The sequence below is a fragment of the Etheostoma spectabile genome, chromosome 4 (assembly GCF_008692095.1).
Source record: "Etheostoma spectabile isolate EspeVRDwgs_2016 chromosome 4, UIUC_Espe_1.0, whole genome shotgun sequence".
NCBI lineage: Eukaryota > Metazoa > Chordata > Actinopteri > Perciformes > Percidae > Etheostoma > Etheostoma spectabile.
In genome coordinates this window covers 9,503,722-9,512,109 of record NC_045736.1, presented here as the reverse complement: position 1 = coordinate 9,512,109, position 8,388 = coordinate 9,503,722, and positions in this window count along the sequence as shown.

Genomic DNA, 8,388 nt, shown 5'->3' with positions numbered 1-8,388 from the left:
AAGGCAGAGACCTCAAAAGTACATCATGTAATGAACAAAGCTGCACAGCTGAGAGCAGACAAATGGCTTGGTTATGTTTAAACATTAAAAAAAAACTGTTGACACATACTGAAAGCAGCCCATCACTTAATATTATATCTTCCTAATCTTGTTTGTCTCCTGCTCCATGATACTTCCTCTTTTCTATGTCTTGCGTTTAGAGCAGGTGTGCCCGCATGCGAAGAGTTAATCTGCTTTTCGTTGAAAGGTGTAATTCATTTATGGAAATGCAGTTCACGCTGCAGATGGCAGTTCTTTTGATGTCTGTGAAAATACTAGAAACGCAAAACTGCGGCGCAAAATGTGGCGCAAGGTTGCTTAATCATCACTTGCCTAGCCAGTTCCTGCTGATTCATGTGGTCTCTCTGTTTATGTGTTTCAGGAGTTTGTGTCTGAGCCATAACAACAAACCAATCCTGATGCATAGCTGGATTTATGAATATCAATGTGTAATCCACCACAATATATATTGCCCCGACATTTCTCCTCATAGGTTTTGGAGGTCAGTAGGTAAAGCCAGTGTTTCACAAAGGCCAGGCAGCATGTTAGAGAGGCAGCAGCAGCAGCAGCAGCAGCAGTGTGCCATACCAAGCAGTTAAGCAAGTATCAGCCTCTCCCCTCAGAACCTGTTTAACCAGACCTGTCAACCTGGTGGCTCACTGCCTTTGCAGCGGTTGACTTTAACTGCCTTCAGTTACTTTTGTACACTTGGCCCTGAGAGAGCAGATAATAGCAGGAAGAGGAGGTGATAGAAAAGGAGGTATTGGTGGCATTGATGAAGGCTGGTGGTGGTCTTTGATGACAGGTTGAACACGGTTGAGACAACAAGCTGCCTGTGTCTGAGGCTTTGATGGGAAGTTATTTGCTCCGTCGCTTCTCGCATGACTCTCTTTCATGTTGTCACTCTGTCAGTTACATCGCAGGGCTTTGTTTCAGCAGCCGTGAGCTACTAAATTCACACATTCCCCTTCACGTTCCCAACCCTTATTGTCAGCGGATCCACTCTGAGCAAGTGTGCTGAGTAAGAGATTATTAGATGAGTATCTAACGTGTCCAATCTAAAGTTGTAAACAGCTGATGGTCCTTTTATGAGCATTTCAGAATCAAAATTAACTGTCATTGTCATTGTAAGTACATACGACGAAATGAAAAGGGGTACTCTATGGTGCAAACATGAAAATACACACATCAACGAAGAACATAAAGCAAAAAATGTGAAGATGGTGAAAACTAGAGTAAAAAAAAATTACAAATTAAATATCACTCAAAGTAAACTAGGTATAAAACTCTAATAAAAAGTTATGAAATGGAAAAAATATGAATACCTGTAAGCAACTATATCGTACCAGACAATTCTTATGTTTGTAATCAGACCACAATGCACCTGTTTAATGTGTCATCGTGTGTTTTCCAAAATACAGTCAACATGGTAACTGGTCAAACATTTCCCTCTCAACTGTGAGAGTGAGACAGCGTGAGTAATTCTCCCCTGACACACCTAATTAAGCTGGGAAAGGAGGCGAGCATAAACTTGTTGATCCTACCCGTTACCTTCACCTCTTCTTCTTTAATGAAAAAGAAAAGAAACGCATTTTCTTTTTTCCTTTTCAGAGATTATATCTGACGTGTTAATATACTCTTTTGATCTCATTAGGACGCCCAGGGCTACTTGTCAACTCCGGAGTCACTTAACTGTAGTCATATTTCATGCAAGCGCTGACTAAATGACCTTTCTATGTAGGCCACGCAAAGTCACATGACAAAGTTGTCAGGAGAGAGGGAAAAAGTAAAAAATTTGCTTTTATCTTCAATTTTCTAAACTCTCATTTCAATTAGAGTATTTCCTGATCATAATTTTCAGTTTATCAAAAAATAAAGAGGGAGGGGTATCAAGTTCAAATCTGAAAACACGTTGACTTTAATACGTCCCTTGCCTGTTACAAATTGAATAGCCTTTTGCCCAACATGTTCCCAGATACTTAGCACTTTACTTTCACCCCTTTCATTTAGTCCAACCACTTCCCTTCAACAACTGCCTTTAAAATCTGTTGTACATTAAGGCTCATTTGCAGTCAGACTAATCGCTTGGTTGCAGTTCCCAACCACTGAAACCACTTTATGAGTTAAACCATAGTCTTAACATCCCATGTCACAAGCGACAAGTCAAATCGACGACAGTGGAGTTATTTCCAGCTCAGTAAACACAGGAAGCAGATGATCACTTGAATTCAAAATATGTGTCCCCTTGTTTGGATAAAAAAAAAAGTGCGATCTGTTCTCCAGGTAATGAAATTTGCCATTTTGGTGGCTCCCAGAAATTAGTCAAAGATGAAAGATGATTGCAATTTTATTGGTGTAAATCAATAACAGTTTTAGCATCTTCAAGAGAAAAGGAGGAAAACATACTAGAATGTCATGATCAGGAACATGTGATAGATGACTAAAATGTCCAAAGGTGGATAAATATGTATAGAGTCCATAAAACCAAGTGAGATGGAGGAAGGTCCAAGACGAGGGCTGGTAAACTGAAAGCACAATGCAATGCATTACAATTCAGAACAGAGTTATGCATTCAGATACAATTAGTGCAAAGGTTGATACCTCTACTATCATACAAATAAAATGTCCCCAGTTCTAAATACACCTAAGGTTGGCATTGGACAATGTGTAGTGATTTTCCTCAAGCTATAGACAAGAAATCATGTGATTTAGCCATTTTTAAAACAATGAAGGGAAACTGATTTCCACTCTCTCAGGATAGCCCTTTAGGTTATGACCATACCAAACAAGTGTAAGGCTAAGTGTAATGCTGGGGAAGAGTTAATGAGTAGATAAAAACCTAAAAAGTTTAAAAGATATTAAAAAAGACAATTAGGGAAGGAAGGGAATTTGGAAAGATGTGCATACATTTGGCTTCTCTGAGACTTCCTCTCTGGGCCAACGGTTGGTGTTAACTGCACAACAAGGAACTCAATGCAGAGGAATAAACCATTTCAATTTGACAGGAAGAGGAAAGTGCGATTAACAGACAAAAAGTGAATATTCAATCCTACATGTCTTTGCTTCTCTTTGCTGGATTTATATTGGTTCTAGTGTTTCCTTGTTGTTTTGAGCCGTGTATACTCCCAGCGTGACTCGCTCCTGTGTGGCATTGAACACACCTGGAGTTACAGTGAGTGAGCTGTGCTGGTATTTGCCTGCTGTGCTGTATTTTACAGCAGTCAGAGAACATGGCGAGTTAGATTCTGTCTGGATGATACTGCCAGCCTTACATATGTTTACTGGGAAATGGCTGTTGTTGCAAACCCTAACAAACATTTCATTATCCCTTCCCAATTCAGTGACGCTCTCCAAAACATACCACCACACATTCCCTCTGCAAGACTTTTACCCTGTCTGAATTTCTTTCAAATGGTACTTTATACAGTGATGTAGTCACCATCTTTTTTTAAAACATTTTTTATATGAAAAACATTTTAGAGATCAGGGAAAAGAGGTTCAACCCAAAAAAAGTAAATGAAAAATCCTCCTTATGTAATAATTGGTGCCATTTAAAAAGTAGCTTAGTACTTACTAACACATCTGGTGACAGTTTTTGAAACTTGAATTGACGCTGATGCAGACAACTATGGACTTATGAAGAAACATAACTGTTTCATTCATGTAATCTGTGTAATCATTTAAAAACATTAAAAGATCAACAATCATTAGAGCTTTGTTTTGTACTTCTGTTTGTGTGTGTGGTGGTTGGGGGTGGGGTGGGGGTGTGGGGTGTGGGGTGTAGCTGCGTGGGGAATGTAGTTCAATAATGAGAGCATTAAGCAACTATTGTGGGGGGCGAGCTGAGTGCATGAGTGTGTGTGTGTGTGTGTATATGTTTGTGTGTTTGGGGGGGGGGGCTGTGTGGGTTGCAGCCTAATCCCTGAGGAAAATGTGGAAGAAATTAATCTAAATTACAAGGATGAGGCTAGTCTGGAGTCTGGGTCTGGAAGGGGTACAGAGGGAAGGGAAGGAGGGTGAGAGAGACAGGGGAGGAAGAGGGGAAACAGCCATTACTCCTGTGCTTTTCTGTATTATGGTCGCTGCTTTTTTTCTCTTCTTTTTTCCTCATCCTGTGGGAATGAGGTGGCCTGCCTTGCTTCCTCTTTGGCTTGCACCCCAGACACCCCTCCTTCACTCAATCACGCACAGTCCTCTTACCAATTAGTCAGCAGCGTAGCCGCTGACGCTGTGGACAGGACTGTAGGGACCTCTCAATCCCTGCTCTCCACCCTGTGCTATCTTCTCACAGACAACAGATGTCTTGGTTTCTCAGGGAACATGCGTCTCGTCGCTGGCCTCTTGCAACCTCTACTACAAAATAAAAAACAAAACCCTTCCCTGTCCGTCCAAACCTGCCACATCCCAGAACGCCTAGCTAACAGGAAAGAGATTAGCTATTAAGGAATTAAGGAGATGCTCTACAACACACACACACACACACATACAAGCTCTTTCACACACAAACACAGTCCCAAACCAGTGAGAGCCTTGTCTTACTTCTTATTTACCCTGACACAAAAACAGATAAATTACACAGGATGGTTGCCGCCGCTGATCTATCTAATGAAAAGCATCTGTCGTCTCCCCCTGCTAACCGACATACAAGCAAGTCTTGTTCACCTAGGCCTGAGCACAGTAATAGGAACAAGCTGTTTGGTCAACAAACAGGCCTGTTAACACAAAATGTACTGAGCTTTACACACAGTACTCTTGACTTTATTAACCAGGGTCAGAAATCCTGAGCACAGGGGTACAACACAAAAAAAGTTTACATACTGTACGTGGTGTCACCGGTCACCCAGGTGTTTGTTTCTCAAACGGTTTAGCGCAAATAACCGTTATTTAAGTCTATCATGGATCAATAGAACATGGATAAGTCTTGAAAAGTAACATTTGTTGGTCTTTGTTGTCACTGGTAATTAGGATTATTAGGATCATGGATTAGCAGGGATTATTGATCTGTCTGTATCTCATTGTTCATCATTTCTCAGTCTCATCATTGGCTCACACATGGTGGATTCCCAAGCCCATGGTGGTGGCTATGACTGTATGGCTAAAGCAAGGGTTGATGCCACAGAAATGCCACGTCACATTGGTGAAGCATTAAAGAGAGTTTCTCAGAAACCACCTGCTGCCATTAAAGCGCTGTTCTCACAACAGATTGCTTCTTACTGTTAATTCATAGGAAGGCTGTGAGTGTGTAAACCTTCTGCCAGCATCTAAGATTTAACAGCAATTTTTCACTCCACTGTGAAGGACACATTACAATACAATACATGGTTTCTCTCAGTAAATTGTTTAACAGAGGTAGTAAGCCACCTACATTCTAGCTATCAATCTTGGCTTCTTTGTTTACTAGGTGACAGCTCAAAAAACAGGCAAACTCATTAAATATCTGGCATTTGCTGTGTGAAACAGTACCTCTGCTCTTCCTGAAGCTTCTTTTGCTGTTTATAAAAGTGGACTTTTTATGTTGATGATGTTAGCGGAGCCGAGGCAACCCAGCTCTGCTATAAAACAAGATACAAAGCCCTGGAACGAGTACAAAGTAAATGTACTTAGTCCTACTAGAGAAAACAAGCAATTCAAGTAATCTTTCTTTTTTATCCTATATTTTTCTTTCACGAGTGGCATGCATATTGTGTATAAATCAGATGTAATTGCTGGGAAAGAACAATGACAATCACAAGACTGGACTGCAACAACATCAAAATCAGAATCAGCCGCTGAAGTCATTCTGTGCTTGCTAAACTCCCTTTACTTCTATTTCACAATAACATTTCATCCTGCACACAGCTGATGGTGCATCATCTCCCACTGTATGTCATCAGGCTGAACAGTCGTATGTGGCTAAACTGACAATCAATCTCAAACATAACATATCTCTGGACTGGAGACACACCGACCTCTTTCAAGACTCAGCTACTCATGATTCTCAATGGACACTCAACAAATAAAAAACCCCAACAACTGCTCAGGTCTTGTTGTCTTCTGCTGTACATGATGATGGGACACATTTTAAACTGGGCAATGGGAGTTGTTACCACCAGGGCGATGGTGTGTCGGGTGTGTTTGTGTGTTGTCCTCACTTCAGAGCAGGAATGCCCATAGGCAGGCACCAGCCTTTATGGTTCAGCTAAAGGTAAAGCTCATTACTCCGGCAGTCCCTAACCAGCTGTACTGCATGGTTAAAGCTCTGGCCCCAGGCACTTTGACTTTCCACTAATAAAGATAACAGAGCAGAAGAGAAACATGTAGAAATGTGGGATACTGCACAGAAAGGGGGAAAGGATGAAGCAAAAAGAGAGAAAAAAAGAGAAATATACTCAATAAAAGATAATAATAACAATAATAATATATGGTGTGTTATATAATAATAATAATAATAATAATAATAATAATAATAATCATCATCATAACAATCATAATTAAACACATATGATTGCAGGAACAGACACTGGCAGATGACAAGAGTACTTATAGGTGTTGTTAAAAGCATGTTTAAAAGGTGTGTTTTTAGATATTTTTCAAGGACTGGGTATCATATTTGATTCAATACCACATAGGTTTGGAACATTTCAGTTACAATACAAATCTTAATATCAAATCAAATATTTCCTCAAATATTTTTTATAATGCAATAAGGGGGTCAATTCACCACATTTATAGTGTTTTTTTTCATTAATCGATTTCAGATCACTCAAACAAAGATTGATTTTAACTGGAGAATTGATTATTTTAACTCAGACTGTTAAATACACTGAGTGCCATCCTGAGCGTATAAAACAGGGCCTTCCAGAGTCAGGGGGCGCTGCATAGTGTTCCGCTGGCAGCAGGGTTGGTGGAGAACAGGCTAGTGTAGCGACGTGTGCAGGCGGGTGTCTACATCTGAGTGAGGCCACAGATATATAATGGGGTGCAGATCCATGAACAGCTTTGTAGGTTAACGTGAGAATTTTGTACTAAATGCAAAAGTGAACAGTAAGCCAGTGTAAGTTGAATAGAAGTTGATGTGGGGAGGTGAGAATAGAGGCAGCACAGATACAAACAGGATGAGAGAGAGAATAGAAAACAATTGAAAAGAGTACTTGGAAAAAATTCTTTAAACTTAGACACAACCATTCAAACTTTGGCAAAAACTAAACATGGTAAGGTACGTTTTAGAGGTAGGAAATAGCCAAATGAAAAGATACATATCTACCAAAGCAAGAGAAAATAGTAAACATGTGAAGCCAAAGCTGCTTTGAATGGATTTCTTTGAAAGCAAATGCTTCCAGTATGGAGTGAATCATTGTAAAACCACATTCATTTCCTGCCTGTGTTTATCCAAAAAGGGATGAGATACAAAGCTGTCCAGACTTGTTTGCATTGTGCAGTATGGTGCACAGAGAGGGTGCTCATCTCAGACAGGGAAAGGCCATACTTAAGCAACTTGTAGTAACACTTATAGAAATAGTAATTTGACAGCCTCGTGGCTACTGGTTAGAATTTATATATGACAACAAGCAGCTTTCGGTCCAGGCATTATCTTTTAGGATGAACATTTTCATTTACAACCAAAATTAAAAAGGATTTACATTCTTCTCAAATTTGAACGAATCTCTCACGAATGATTTAATTAAAGACACATAGCCATTTTCCCCTTTCCTCCCTCAGCTTACCCCTTCCTTTTCCAACAATTTATCTAGCCCTTGTTTGAAATATGGCAGCCACAGACTTGCATTATTATGGTGGACGCTATTGTGTCAGTAGGAGGGAGAGAAAGGGAGTGTTGTTTACAGTCCCTACCCTGTGGCATCCGGCCACGATGCTGTTTCTGCATCAAGAGAGAAGGTGGTGATGAAAGGTGTCAGTGTCCCCTGTCAGATTGGCGTACCTACTCTTTAAACAACAGAAAGAGAGAGACAGAGAGGAAGAAAGTGAAACAGTAGAGCTATTTTCTGCAGTGGTTTCAGTTAAGAGACAGACGGTATGGATGCCAAGAGAATTTAACATTCTGATAATAGTCTAACAAAAAGTAAGGTTAGGTATCTAAAATCAGTACACTAGCAATGAATGAATGTTTTCATTAGATGCCGAGAAAGGAGGCATTTCACAAACTTACCAAACTGCACTAACAAATGTGACAAGTTGAATCTGTTATATGGAGGAAAAGAGGGATATGCTGATGTTTGGATGTGGAACTGACATGAATCAAACTGATGTCTCCAGGCTGTATTTGCGTAAAGTGTAGAGTATGTGTGTGTATGTTAATTCAGGCACACATTTAAATAAAATCTCAAATATTTGAACTGGCCTAGATATGCT